The following is a 16,116-nucleotide window of genomic DNA, read 5'->3' as shown; positions in this document are numbered from 1 at the left end:
CGTAGGCCAAACGTTTTTCGAGGCACAGGCACATGGCACAACCCTGTGTAGCCAAACCTTAATCAACAACATACATTGGTGATTAATCGGCGGAAAAAATATTTTCAACATATTTTTTTTAAACATACCTTCAGCAAGAAACTCTGAAACATATATGAACAGTAAATGAATGTAATTTGCTGCAAACATTATAATAGTTTAGAAAGTTTGTAAAACTGAATAAAATGTTAAAGAATAATTCTCACATCTCTTATTCACATGACACTACTAAGAATAATTGAATTCCAAGACCTTTAAATTGGAATGCAAAAAATATTTATCCTCAAACAGACAAAACCTATCAACCACTCAAAATGCATGTTTGGTTCCCTTGCACAATAAACACGTACGGATATCAAGAAAAAGTTCAGTCAAAATTCGTTCAAACGCAATTAAAAGGAAACTTATGTTGAAATTTGAGTGATTTATTTTTTTCGTGAAAACAATTGTTCCTTTTCTTTATACAAGGAAGTAAAAGGTTCTCCTCTTTATCTCTTCCGAGTAGTTATAATTTTAAATCTGGAAGAATTTTCCGGATAATCCGAGTTTTCAGTAATTCGAGGTCAGTTGAATCCGAATTACTTCTGATTTTTGGGACGCCTTTGTGTTTAATATATCAATTTTGGATTCAACTGAAAGAAAATTATTTTTTGAAACATCATTTGAGGTAAAAAAAAAAATAATAATAATAATAAAAATACATATTATTATTTTTTTTTACAAACTGATGGTTGAAGTAATATTATTTTTTTCATTTAATTTTTTTTATTTTGAATAAATATGCACATATATACAATGTTGCATCATGTTTCATGAGTCAATACTTTTCCCCTTCAGAATAGTGCATTTAGATAACCTTACATATTTTTTAATAATGATAAATAAACTTGCATTACTAAAAATTTAAAACTAAATTCAAATTAAAAAATGCTCCTAAATTTGCCTGTTGACCACAGGCTGCCCCCTAATATTTCTAAATTTTCATGTCTAATTGGCATTATGTGATTTTATTAACATTAAAATGAAAAGTGGCTGAAAGGAATTGCATGAAATTTTGTAATTATTTTTGTAAAAACATGAAAGAGGAGAGAAAAATCGTCTCTCTTAGAAATAAACTGTTAACTATTTCTAAAGTCAAAAAAAAAAAAAAAAAGAGGGAAGAATTGGTAGTATTAAAAATAGTCATTATGTTCATTAATCTGGCAGAGCTGATTAATCTGCCGATTATCAGCAGATCATCGGCCGATTATCAGCCGATTGATCGGTTATCGGCCAATTTGCTTATCGGTGCATCCCTAATATGTACGGACTTCAAGGGTGCTGCAGTGCTCAAACATTTACTCAAAATATTTGTTGAGGTACACAGCATCCCACATCCCACACCAAACATGCGGAAAAAAGGGGAAGAGCCTTTGACTTCTCCAAAGATAACCTATAAAGTTGATTTCGTTTTTGAAAAATAATTGGGGGAGTAAATCTCTACCCCTCTTTCCCTTCATTTTACTAAAATTGTTTAAAATTGTGAATTTTTATAAAACTTTTGAAAATTTCTCTTTAGGTGCACTCTGAGACCTGTCCTCCGACAATTTCTAACACCTGCAAAGATTGACTAAAACTGTGTTTCTAAGAATTCAATTCGGAAAATTTTTACGAGAGATATCACTTGATAAGTCCACCTCCGTCCCTCTACTGATTCAAAGACAGTTTAAAACTTTTAGGGACATTTAACTTTTGCATAAGGAGGCAGCTAAAAAACCGCCATTTTGTTGAGCCCTGGTTTGCTCCTAATTAACGTGAAAGCTGGCTGCGCCCATGCTACTGAGTGCAAATTCAAGAAAAAAAAGTTGTGGGTGGAGGAGGGAGAGAGAGAGCACTGACAAAATTATTTAAACCAATATTGGTGGGTGTTGAGGACCTGCAAGAATACTCCTCAAAGCATCCCAACCATTCACAATATGATTCAGATCCATAGAACGTTCTGACCATCCGATGGGTTGAATATTTTGAGTGAGCTGTACTGTACACTCCTGGACGGTGATTGTTAATGACATGTTTCGTTGCCATCCATTAAAACGAATTTATCACAGCACCACACAACATGTGAACATGAGGCAGTAGAACAACATTAGCTAGAACACTAGCCGTCATATTTTTCGGAAGCACACAAGCGACGTAACGGCCATTGATCATAATTCTACCCATACCATGGCACAACTTGTAGGATACTAGTCCTTTTCTTTTATGTTTGCCGACTTGTATGCTGTACCACTCTCATGCCAGGTTAGCGGTTGGCCCAAATTAGACGACAGACTGAACCTGCTTTCATCTGAGAATAGTACGCAAGCCCAGTCGACTTCTCTCCAAATGCGATGTTGCAGATATCATTACATACGAGCAAAACACTGTCTTGTAGACAATGGGATGTACAAAACAAGCTGACAGGTGAATAGTCTTACTGCATTCAAACGTCTGGCTACATTTTTTCGGATATTTGCTTGCTAGTAGCAGCAGGAAACTGCTTCGCTACCTCAGTGGCAGTGTTGCGCTGGTTACTTTTCGTTGCTAGCACTACGTACCAGTCTTCTGCTGACGTCGTATTGCGTACACGACCTCCCTCGTGACATTTGCTACACATTCTATTTGTTTGGATTGACTTCCAAACTCTAGAAACAACCCTGTGGCTTACATCGAACTCCCTGGTAACGTCTATATTTTTCTGCCCTTCTTCGATGTTTCCAACCACACAGATACCCATAAAATCATCTAAGGGATGTCGGGAAGACATACCGAAAAATGCAAGTTCATCAATTGATTCTTTCCCTTCAAACATTGCTTTTGAACAACAATGGTTACACTCGCCCAATCCTTTATATCACTTATCAGTGCTATCACGTGACCAGCAACGTCGTGAGTCTAAAATCAGCATACTCACAACACGTCTTACTGTGTCCCGCATAGTGCGCATAGTGTGCTTAACTTGGTATCATCCTTATTGATACCAAGTTTTTCCATCAGTCCACTATCAGGAAGTGTTAAACCTGAACCGAACTTATGCTAATTTCCATATTTCCTTGGTTTCCATTTTGTGGTTGCTAACGCTGTGCTATTGCCATCCGTTCTTATCAATTGTCCACCAGTGTACTATTTTATTCTTTGCCCAATGTTGTGATGCATTCACCGTTGCTTTGCTGTTGCATGGAATCAAAAACATATGATTAACAGAATTACATAGTTCTAAAGGAGAAATCAGCCTGTGTAAAGGTTATTGCTTTTGTGTAAATCGTTTTCTTACTCAACAATATCATTTTTATAACTTTTTGAAGTATTGCGTGTCTGTTTTAACTTTTCTTACGATTTTTTACGATCTTTTATTCGTTTTGAATTCGTACTCAAATGGAATATTTATTTTCTATTTAAACTCTTCAATATAAAACATATACGTATGTAACAATTAAATTGATGGGTTTGTAGCCTATACTGCGTCAGTTTAAATTGTACAGTAATTGTGTCACTAGGAAAATATTTTTCCCAAACATATACTGCTCGCTGTCAAATTTTAAAGTCTCGTATCAGGGTCGTATGCAAGGGGGTTTCTTAGGGTTCAACCCCCTCCCCCTCCGAAAAGTTCGGTTTGAAATTTAAATGTTCGTTTATATTTAAAAATTTCCAAAAATATTGTTACAAAACTCAAATGTCTTTCATGTGTATATTAATTGCATAAAACGCTTTCATAATACCCGACGACTTGAACATCAGCACAAATAGCGCAGAACTCCGCATGAAAGTTTTTAAATCCTCCCCGAAATTATTTTCTGTTTACGGCCGTCTCATATCCTGCTCTGATTACTTGATAGACACGAAAATATCTTATGAGACTATATAACTAGTACAAATAATTTTTTATCATGCAAATATTATTCTAGTTGTATATTACTTTTAAGCTTCATACAGAGTTTGATGATGTATTTTAAAATGATTTTAAACTTCAGTTTTTAACTAAATGAAAATATTTTGTCTCTTTTTATTTCCTGTGTTATTATAACACTAAATTGTAGACCCACTATTTAATGTTAAAATAATTTTAATAATAAAACACAATAAAAATAATAAATAAATATCCTCATATAAATAGTAGCCGCTGATCGAGTAACCCGCATGTTTCAACAATGAAACTCGCGCCCATAGGCGGATTTACGGGGGTGCCAGGGGGTGCGCCGCACCCCTAACAATTTTGTTTGGATATTGAAAATAATTAAAATTAATAATTTTTCTTCCGGACACACAATTTAGAAAATAACTTTTCTCTAGTATACAGTCCAAGTTGATTTGCTTGAAAACAAACTCAAAAAAAAAAAAAAAAAAAAAAAAAACAATAATAAGCAGTTTATTCTGTAATCTGCGTGTGTCACCAAACTTCGCCAGTGTGAGAGAAATTTTGCAACGTATAAAGAAGCAGAATACTTTAATCCATTTGGAACAAGAAGTTCTGTCTAGAATTAGACGAGCTTACTTTCCCGTATACGCATCCATACTACTTTCTAGTATCTGATCAATATTCTCAAAAATAGCTAAATCACAAATTTTTTCAAACATATTTTTAAAATACTTTAAGCTGATTTCTAGGAATAAAATATTCCTCACTCATCTAAAAAAATTAGACGCGTAAAAAAAAAAAGAAAAAAAAAGCCAACAAATAAAATAGCAGCAACTTTTAAACAAAGCAGCTAATACACTTTTTTCCATTAAAAAAAAATCTTTAACAGCTTTCAAAACGAAAAAAAAATAATTAAAATTAATAAGCTCATTAAAATAAATACATCATATCAAAAAAAAAAAAATCGTCTTTTTCCCCTGTTGCCAAAAACATTTTTTAAAATGAATTAATGCACTTACCAAAAAAAAAAAAAAAAAAAAAAAACAATAAATTTTTCACTGTCAAAAAAAAAAAAAATCGTCCGCGCATATTTTTATGTAGAAACATAAATGATTTCGAGTTTATTCGCCAAAAACTGAGTACCTAAATTGAAACTTTAGCGTAAAAATAAAATCAAGTCATATCAACAATAAGTATTTCACAGTTAAAACCATAGCTGCGGAGTCGGAGTCGAAGTCAATCTCATTTTGAGATAAAGGAGTCGGAGTCAAATATTTAAGAATCGGAGTCAGTCATTTGTCCTCCATGTATAAATTTTTGCCAAAGCTACGAAGTCAGAGTCGAAGTCGGGGAGTCGGAGTCCGATTAATTGTCAGGCACAGGAGTCGGAGTCGGAGTCAAGTGCCCTAAATTCTCGGAGTCGAACTCTGGAGTTGGGCGTCAAGAGTTATTTCCAACAAAATTTGTTTGAAGTAAATCCGCCTTCAAGTACAGAATCTACATTGACTTTCAGTTTCCCCGTAGGCGCTATTGTTAAGGGATTTGAACTGTTCAAAATTGAACGGAAAATTGTTCAAATCAAAAAGATATTTTACATACAAGTTTTTCATCAAAAGCTTTTTCCTACAAAGTTTGTTTGAAGCAAATTCGTCTCACAGTTCGGAATTGCCTTGAATTTCCCCGTAGACGCTAATGTTAAGTTTTTTTGAACTGTTCAAAATTGAACAAAAAATAGTTCAAATCAAAAAGTAAAATATGGGAATGAGGTGTCCTCGCCGAGATCTTTCGAACAAAAAAAAGTTTTTTCGAATCGGACTATTCATTCAAAAGTTATTGGGGGGATGGGGGGCAGACAGACAGACCGACAGACATTTTCCCCCATCTCAATACCCTACTTTCCAATTTTTAATTTTTCGATATTTATTTAATTATTTTAATTATTTTTGACATTTTTTTGTTTTTCGCGATATTTTAAGATGCATTGAGCCTTCTTTCATGCTTTTTTCTTCTTTTTTTTGACTTTTACTGGGAAAGTAGGTTAAAAAAAGATAAATGAACATATTTTTCAAATTATTTAGTATTCAATGGTGTATTATTGAATAATTGTATACTCTGTAACTGAATATTTATGAGTACAAAGTACAATCTTTACAATTACAACCATGGCTAATAAAGTCAAAAAAACATTGCTACTGTTATATACTTTATCAAAAATCTGTTTGAAGTTCTTGCACATCATTTCAGTAAACTGCTATAAAATGTACTCTGAAACCAATTAAAAACCAGCATTTTTGAGGTAAATTTTCAAAAGAAAGCATCCCCCCCCCCCCCACCCCGTCCCACTAGATCCCCGTAATTGTTGCACCCCCGGAATTCGCAGCCTAAATCCGCCTACGCTCGCGCCACGGTAGGATAATTTGATAATGGATTTTGGAAATGCTTAACATGCAGGGAAAGGCTTTATTGTGACAAGGCTGAACTCGATCCGATAACTTAGCTGTTTTACTGGTAAGGACTGAGTCATTCCAGGGCAATGAAGAAATGGAAAAGGAGTTAACCCACTGAAGTTAGAGTTACAATTTCAACTATCAAAATATCACCAAACAGGCAATTGCTTCGTTAAAATGTAGAAGAAAATAAGCTATTTTCAACCGTCACGGGCGACTTTCTAGTTTAATAATAATAATACAGTATACCCTCGTTTTACGCGGGGGTGACGTTCCACCGAAATGCCGCGTGAATCGAAACCACGTAAACTGAGACCTAATACTAGTGTTAAAATAGGGGTTTGGTTACGTAGACAACAAAAGACTTCATTCTAACGATGACTAATTGTATAATAAGTTTAATGCGTACTTATATCGACTTTTATACACAACATGCATAAAGAAAACATAAATTAATTTCGTGTTCTGTTTATAAAGAGGATCTGGCTATGATAGTCTTTTGGCAGTCATTAAGAATTTTTCTCTGTAATTCTTTGCAGAGCATATTAACGCGTCCATTATCACTTGCGTCATTTCCATGATAGAATCTTCCTTCACTAACAAATTCGAAAGATCATTTCTATTGTCTAGGAAAGGCTCAAAAATTTCAATGTGAACGTTTTTGGTTGTGCGTCACCGACGTCGGTATCCTCGTTGGTTTTGGCTTCCTTTGTCATTCCTAAAAGCTCTTCTTCCAGTGAGTTCTGAACTGTGTGAGTTTAATAACTTTTCTTCTGGAAAGAGTTCTATATAACCAATCGCATAAAATGTCTCCAGTGGCTCAAGCTCGATTATTAGCACGCCAAAATGCAGTTGATTACGCGTAATCTGCAATCTTTAGGAGTTTTGATTTTAAAAGAGCGAAAAATTTTATCTGTTTGCATTGCCGCATCCGCTTAAAACCGAAACTTATTCGCGTAAAATAAAATAAACGTGTCAAATTTTAAACCGCTTATAATCGAAACCGCGTAAAATAAATCCGCGTAAAACGAGAGTCTACTGTGTAAATAACAAAATTACAATCTGATTATAATAAAATAATAGTTATAAATATTTACACATTGTTTTAATACTTATAATATGTCACACTAATATTAATATTACAGAGGTGATATGAGAACTGTTCACATGTGCCCCTACATGTTGTGTTCCCAAATGACTCATACCTTAGAACTAACTTTCAAAAAAATAAAAATTCTTATTAAATAAAAAATTAAACATCGTCAAAAACTTACTTGAATGTTTATATAATGGTTCGCAATAATTAAACTTAAGTTGGCTTAAAATATGTTTTTCCTTGAAAAAAAAAAACCTTGATAAAATTATACAGCATATGCTGAAACAAAGAAGTTGTCACCACAGAAACATAAAGTGTCCCATTGCTCTAAACGTTTGGCCAAGAGGTAGGACTGGTATTGCCATAACTTGTAATTGTTTCAAGATATTTTGCTTGAAGTTATTTTCGCAAAACATACCATGTTCACACGTGACCTCCTTTCCCCTATGTCTCAATACATATTTACTTATTGACCCAAAGTACATAGCAATAATTTCTGGGAATGAACATTCCTGGAAGAGCATCAGAATCCATCCCCCCCCCCCCCGCATTTACGTATGTATGGAAGGCACGCTGTTTTGTGCGTTAGCATTTTAATATGATTCCATCCAAAACCAAATTTGGATCCGCGTGCGAAACAAAGTACACAGTCTAGCAGTTTCTTATAATTTTAGCCACACACATTTTTTATACAATTTATATACCAAATACATCTTTAACATATACAAGTTTTAATTACAAGAAAGAGTTTCGTTAGAAGACAAAAAAAAAAGTGTTTTAACTATAACCGAAAAGTTTAGTTGCTTTTAAGTCATTTAAAGGGGCCTCAGTGACCGAGCGGTCTGACTGCTTGACATTGGCACATTTGAGGCGGTGGGTTCGACTCCCACCCCCGCTGTGGTTGTACGCTCCCCTCTCTGTGGTGCAAATTCTTTCATGTGTTGTTTATATGTGTAATAAAAATACATATATCATGCGTAAGGGAGGCAAGGCACACAGATTGTAGTCCTCATCAAAATATACCTGTGCAATTAACCCATTAATGCCTGACATTTTTTTTTTTCAAAGATTTTTTGTTTACGGGTTGCAAATAGTGTTTAATAGACAGGAAAAATAATTAAAAAAATCTAATGCAAAAAATAAATGTTTTATTAATAACAGAAAAATTGTCCCTAAAAAGGGACGCTAGGCATCAGAGGGTACATGCTTTTTCAACGACAAATATTTTTTTGCCGACGATTTAATACTTGAAAAAAAAAAAAAAAAAAAACTTTCCGACTTTGTCATTTTTGTTGAGTTTGGTGTCAGCAAAATGTAAATACTGCATAATTTGCTCAAATCGATTTCTACTCATTGCAGAACTAATTGCTATGTCGTTGACATCAGTTGATGGACTCCAGTAGAGTCTCCGCTGGGGCAAGCATGCATATCCACTTGTTAATAGGATAGCCAAGAATAAACGCAGCTCCTCTCGCGTTACAGATGAGTATGTATTGTTTTTTTGTCGAGCATAGAGGGTGCTCTGAAAAACAAATTCATCCAGTATTTCATCTGTAAAAAACTCTTCAAATATTGACACTGGTGTCCATTCAACATTCAAAAAGCTTGGTGTTTCCACATTCTATACATTTTTTTTTTAATTGATGGATATATCTTTCTTAACCCAATTTCTTTCTGTATTTTTTTAAATTTATTTTTCTGCGTTTGCTTGGAAGATGCTGCTCAACATCATCACTGTCACTTGACTGACTATCTCCAACACATACTACCTTACCCTGATTAACTTTTCTAATGGTCATTGTAGCAGAAGATTTCAACTGTTGACCTGATAATTGATTAACATCAACTGAGTCATCCGGCCCACTGTATTCGACAGTAATTTCACTAACTTGTGAAGGTGGACAAATGCATATATCAGCCTCCTTGAATTCTTTATCATCAGAGAGCTGTTCCAGAAGTGCTAAGGCTTCTTCAAAGTCAGATAAAACAATGAGAAAATCTCAATGAGTTACTGAAGATTATTAATGTCAAAAAATAACTCAGGTTTCAAAGAAGTTAATTTTTGAAACAGTTAGCTTTTCAAATTTACCTAAGTATTTTTCGAAATTGCAGAAAAAATTGTTACTAAAATATCTTTAAAAAAGGTAGTTTTATTATTAATTAGTCTTTTTAATTTTTAAAAATAAAACATATTGCCTATTTTTTAGTCTAAAAACATTTAATAACTTATTTTGAGGCCAATTATGAATTCTAAGCAAGAAACTAGCAACGATTCAACAATGCAGTCTTTAGTGCCTAGCGTCCCTTTTTAGGGACGCTCTTAAATTGCTATAAAATCCATAAAATTTTTAAAATCTACAAAAATGCAAGAAAAGGTAAACTGAAATATTGATCAAAGTAACATATGTATAAAATACAAATTGATTTACTTGTTAAAAATTTCCAAAACTTACTTTTTTGTTCTTGACATTGTGAACAATGAAATTCTTCACGAAGATCATAACAAAATGGTTACAGAACACACTTTATAACGATTATGTGCTGCCGTCTGCTAGTAACGAATTGAAACAATACTAAAGTAATAAATGAACACAATTATTGAGTTGAAATGTTTACTTTTGGGAAATTGAGGCACAATTTTTGGACCGTCCCTATAAAGGGACGCTAGGCATTAATGGGTTAAGAGCCATATCCTCTGTAAGAATCCGGCAGTTTACGGCATTTGTGATTGTTAACATTTTTAATTTTTCTTATTTTCACATATGTTGTTCCTTATCATGAATGTAATGTTTGTGCAAAATATGAGCTTTGTCTGCCTTACCGTTTTTGGGAAATTAATTTTTTTAATTTAGGGGGTGTGGCACATTTTTGCGTGTTTTTCAAATTTGCAGATTTTAAAGTTCTTGTTGCTTTAAGCGCCCTTATAATGACACGGATTTTCAAATTCTATACCATTATATGGTCTTCTTAGATACTATTACAGCTTTCAAATCGGTGTCACTACGAAGGCGACGGTCACAAATTCCGTTTAAAAATGACCGAAATCGATTTTTTTACTACATTCAATGTCAATTTTCTCAAAGCGCCTTCATGATGACACCAACGTTTTTGCATAAATTCCTAGATACACTTGCATGCATCAAAAAGATGTAATAAAATTGGTGTCACTATAAGGGCGCCAGAAGATATTGGAACTTTTATGTGATAAATTTCACAAAAATGCAAATGTTTAAAATCTTACTACTACTCTCGCCCTCATAGCGGAGATCTGAAAGTAATTAAGTTTGATAATCAACATACTCGTCTAACATATGAACTAAAAAAATCGGTGTCACTACTATTACTTTCGGAAATATAATCATTCGAAATTAGTATGCTATGGAGTTATTTAAAAAAAAAAAAAAAAAGACTTTTCTAATTCGAATGGCTTTTTGCACGTTTTGTTTTAAACTTTAATATAAAATTACAGTAGTGACACCTAAAATAATGTTTCTAATGCTTTTTATAAAAAAAGCTTTATAAAAAGCATTAGAAACACAGTAAATCGATGTAGGTACACATGGACGTATTGTGTAATGTGCATCATATGCTAAAATAGTCGTACTAATGTTCATATTTTTTCAACCATACTAGTTTTTTATCTGTTATTTATATTAAAAAATGCAACTATTTATAACATAATGTCTTAAATAGTTATGAACATAATGTATTATATAGTGAGCATTCAGAATCTGAAACATAATTTGAGGATGACGTAGACTAAAACAAAGAAAACATAAAAAAATCAAATCACCCAGTTTCAGGAAGACGGTCATCTCTTATTGATATGGTAATTTTGTAGCACTAAAGCTTGGAAAAACATGGTATCCCGGAGAAATAGTAGAAGTTGACCATTTGCAAGTAAAGGTCAAATGCATGGCAAGAAAGATTGGAATAAATAAGTTTATTTGACCAGAAAAAAATTTTTGGAAAAAAATAGAACCGACTTCAAAATTGCTCTAAAAAGGGAAAAATAATTTTACTCTTTAAACACCATCGATAATACTTTTAAACATAATTTTTGAAGTTGGCGCAAAAACAAAAAGTAAAATCCAGTGTAACCATGCTTCGTTCATATTTTTTTCAGAAAATCATCCAATGTTAGAAACGAAACATTTATATCGTTACTCAAAGATGCTGTTATCAATGCATAATGTATGTGGTAGTAAAGGAACTAGGCCTGGTAAAATTTATAGTTGTAGTTGAATTATGGCGGTGAATGATCTGTTCTATCGTTTTTGCGCCAACTTCAAAAATTATGTTTAAAAGTATTATCGATGGTGTTTAAAGAGTAAAATTATTTTTCCCTTTTTAGAGCAATTTTGAAGTCGGTTCTATTTTTTTCCAAAAAATTTTTTTTTTCATCCTTTTTAGTGCAAATGTATATATTTCTGCAAAAGTAAGAAGTTACCATCATGAAACTTTACCCTTTTTTTTCCCTAAAAATGCTACATACTAAAAAAAAAAAAACTATAAGCACATCTTAAACTTTAAGCGATTGACACTAAAAATGTATCTTTACCACTTGAGAAAATGCCGAAATTTTCCAGAATCGGAAAGATACAGAAATCAATAGAACATTCGAGAAACAGTAGAAACGAAATCTTAGTTACATTCGCTTTGTCCTAGTCGGGATTCGAAACCGGGCTGCTCGCGTGGAAGGCGAGAATTCTACCACTGAGCCACCGTTATCCACGGAAGGTAAGCGCGAACTTCGTTACAGTATTTAATCATTTATTTAATAGGGAAATTGCATGAAATTTATGGTTTTTTGCCCATAACTTTTTTTCTAAAGAACAAATATGGTCAAACAAAGTAATGGGACCTAAGTTGAGCCATCCCCTATCCATTAAAGAAAGAATCATCAAAATCGGTTCACTAGGTGAGACGCTGTGAGTGGACAAACAAAAAAAAAAAACATACATACGGTATGAACTGATAACCGCCTCCTTTTTGAAGTCGGTTAAAAAAGGCGAGTATTGATATGATAATCTAAACATATTATGCACAATAGATCCACCTGCACCTATATCAAAACGAACATTTTTTATTCAAGATAAAAACGCACTTACTACCCAAAGCTGTTTACTTTAAACGTTGCTTCTTTGAAATAAATTAAAAATAAATATGGTCAAAAACACTATCTGGGTGTGATAAGATTAAATAAACAAAATACATAAATAAACAAATAAAATAAGTTAAAAATAATAATGAAAAATGAAAAAAAAAATGCCTCACAACATACTAACTTCGAATGATTATATTTCCAAAAGTAATAGAAGTGACACCGATTTTTTTAGTTCATATGTTAGACGAACATGTTGGTTATCAAACTTAATTAGTTTCAGATCTCTGCTATGAGGGCGAGAGTAGTAGTTAGATTTTAAACATTTGCATTTTTGTGAAATTTATCACAAAAAGTTCCAATATCTTCTGGCGCTTTTATAGTAACACCAATTTTATTACATATTTTTTATACATATTTTTGATGTATGCAATTGTAGCTAGGAATTTATGTAAAAAAGTTGGTGTCATCACGAAGGCGCTTTGAGAAAATTGGCATTGAATGTAGTAAAAAAATTCATTTCCGGTCATTTTTAAACGGAGTTTGTGGCCGTCGCCCTCGTAGTGACACCAATTTGACAGCTGTAATAGTATCTAAGACCATATAATAGTATAGAATTTAAAAATCCATGTCATTATAGGGGCGCTTAAAGCAACAACAACTTTAAAATCTGCAAATTTGAAAAACACTCAAAAATGTGCCACGCCCCCTAAATTGAAAAATTTAATTTCCCAAAAACGGTAAGGCAGACAAAGCTCATATTTTGCACAAACATTACATTCATGATAAGGAACAACATTTGCAAAAATAAAGAAAATTAAAAACGTCAACAATCACATCCTGCCTGATCCTTACAGACAATGGCTCTAAGCACCGAAAGAAAGAAAGTCATTTAAACTGCACATAGCGTACATAATGCCCTAAACTTAAATTTTTAGGAAGAGGAGAATTTTCAATGTACCGAATGAAACTCCAAATTTTATCGAATGAGAAAATACGGACAAGTTCCTAGATGTAATGAGAACAGGTAAGGGCTTCTTTTTTTTTTCTCCCCGACAACAGGTTTCCAAATTTGCCAAATCCACAGATAAAATATGCCGAATAAAGAAATTTTTTGAAGGTAACCTCCCATCGGATCACCCCCTGATAGCGTAGCTATCATTTTTGATTCAAAAAAATTTAGAAAAACCGTTCAGTCGAAACTTAAAATTTAGGATTACAGTTGTGGAATGTTTACCCCCACTTAAGAATAATTTAATATACAAGTACATATCTGTATATACACTGGTGTCCAAAAGTTAAGCATAATTCATAAAATGCGAGAAAAATCTGTAAATTTTCGTAAAATTATATAAAGTTGCTTATGGAGATTCATTGGTTGAAGAAGAAACAATATGTTTATGCAAAATAGTATAGTCGATGGTGTCATGTGCGAATTAGGTGCGCGTTTCGGAATGTGGATAAAACAGCTCGCACGCTTTAGAGAGTTCAGGCGCGTTCCATGCAATTGCTGTACCAAGAAACATTGGATCTGGTGAAACAGAACTAATAATGGCACAAAGACGCCAATTGGACATGTTTGCGAAAGGAAAAGTCGTTGGAATGCTAGAATCTGGACGATCACAAACTGAAGTGTCTCGTATTCTTAATGTGCCTCAGTGTGTAATCTCGAGACTGTGGCAGAGGTTTTCAAATACGCGAGATGTTACCCGCCGACCAGTACCAGGTCGACCAAGAATTACAACCGCAAGCCAAGATCGTTTTCTGGCAATTTCTGCGCGACGTCATAAGGACAGCTGTGCCAGAGAACTGGGTTCGGCGCTCAGTGCCGTCATAGGAATAACAATTTCGAGGCAAACTGTTTACAGGAGACTCTATCATGTCGGTCTGTATGCCAAAAGACCAGCAGTTTGCATTCCTCTCACATCACCGCATAAACGCGCTCGTTTAAACTGGAGTTTGCAACATCGACATTGGAGTCAGGGACAGTGGGCTAATGTGATATTCAGTGATGAGTCCCGCTTTACTCTACAGGGTGATTCTCGTCAGGTAACAATCTTGAGAGAAAAGGGGACTCGTTTCCAACCACAAAACATAAGAGAAAGACATCAATTTGCGTCAGCAGGAGTAATGGTGTGGGCGGGCATTATGTTGGATGGCCGCAACGATTTCCATATTTTTGAGACAGGCTTAGTCACTGGTCAAAGATACAGAGACGAGGTTCTTGAGCCTTATGTTCGCTTGTTTCGAGGTGCTGTTAGTCCTGAGTTCATATTCATGGACGATAACGCGCCATGTCACCGAACAGCTCTGGTCGATGACTTCCTCGAATCAGAAAATATCCAGCGAATGACGCGGCCTGTGAACTCCCCTGATCTGAACCCTATCGAGCATGTCTGGGATATGCTCGGGAGACAACTTGCAGCCCGTTCGCCCCCGCCAAGCTCCGCTCCGGAGCTAAAAAGAGCTCTCCAGCATGCTTGGAACTGTTTAAGCCCACAACTCATCCACCACCTCATAGAAAGTATGAGTAATCATTGTGCAGCGTGCCTAGCAGTCAGAGGTGGCCATACACACTATTGAACTTCAGCATCATCTTTTAAAGAAAAATTTTTGTGCAAAGAGTAAACTCCTCATATGCCTAATTTTCATTTAAACTATTTTTTGGGATGATAAAAGTAAATATTACGGTTTTTTTGAGTAGTTTCCTTATTTTGTAACCGTGTTGCACTCGCATATCACGTTTCCCCCTATTTCGTTGTATATTTCTCACATTACTCACATAAATAACAATTATGCTTAACTTTTGGACACCAGTGTATATAATATACAATCAGGGATAGGGCTACATTACTCTTGTATTTTAATAGCACGTTAAGTTTGTACGTTACGAAACTTCTCTATTCGAATTACTGCAAGGACTGGAACAAAAGATAAAAAAAACAGAAATCATAAATAATTAAGAATTAATTCCGTCATTTCAAAATATATGAAGTGTCGTCTGTCAGTTAACCTAAATTTCCCACAAAACCTCTTTTTTGCTACTTGGCTCCAAACCAACACTTTTTTCAAAGAAAAAAAATACTGAATACCTACCTCCAATGGGAAAATAGAATCAAAATATCCACAGGTATAATAACCACACATTTTGAGACGACAATGTTTCAAAAGCCCCGATAGCCTCATATAACTCAAGCTGTTTGGCATAACACTGACTCTAGAAAAATACTCCCCATTTCTTACCCTTAACTCACTCTCCTTTCCTTGTTTTCTTTTTCTTTTTTTATTTTTCGACGGCAGTGTTGAGTCACTGAAATTTTTAGCACCGCTAATGAAGGTGAAGGTCAGGTGCGCTTTTTTTCTACTTCAAATGCGGTGCTTGGTCAGGGCACTGGTATTTCGCACGTGGGTTGTTCCCAAAACGGAAGGGTTAGTCAGCTCATCTTCACATGCGTAGGCGCACAATTGGGATAGAAAAACCAAGTTTCGTTTAATTAGCTGTTTTCAATGTATTTAAAAAAGAATGCACAAAAAAATCGCATTAAAATGCGAGAAA

The 16,116-nt window shown here is 34.2% G+C and overlaps 1 long non-coding RNA gene across 2 annotated transcripts in view; it reads right to left on the bottom strand.

Moving 5' to 3' along the window:
- The window catches only part of LOC129232260 (uncharacterized), a 128,583-nt gene extending 112,794 nt beyond the window's left edge, over nucleotides 1-15,789 (bottom strand). For both annotated transcript variants that reach the window (XR_008581334.1, XR_008581335.1), the window contains exon 1: nucleotides 15,657-15,789. This is a non-coding gene — a long non-coding RNA (uncharacterized LOC129232260). The remainder of the gene's footprint in view (nucleotides 1-15,656) is intronic.
- Between the last annotated feature and the right edge of the window lie 327 nt (nucleotides 15,790-16,116).

Source organism: Uloborus diversus, chromosome 1, assembly GCF_026930045.1.
Source record: "Uloborus diversus isolate 005 chromosome 1, Udiv.v.3.1, whole genome shotgun sequence".
In the NCBI taxonomy this organism is placed as follows: domain Eukaryota; kingdom Metazoa; phylum Arthropoda; class Arachnida; order Araneae; family Uloboridae; genus Uloborus; species Uloborus diversus.
Note: the sequence above shows the minus strand (reverse complement) of the source record. Positions and strands in the feature narration are given on the sequence as shown.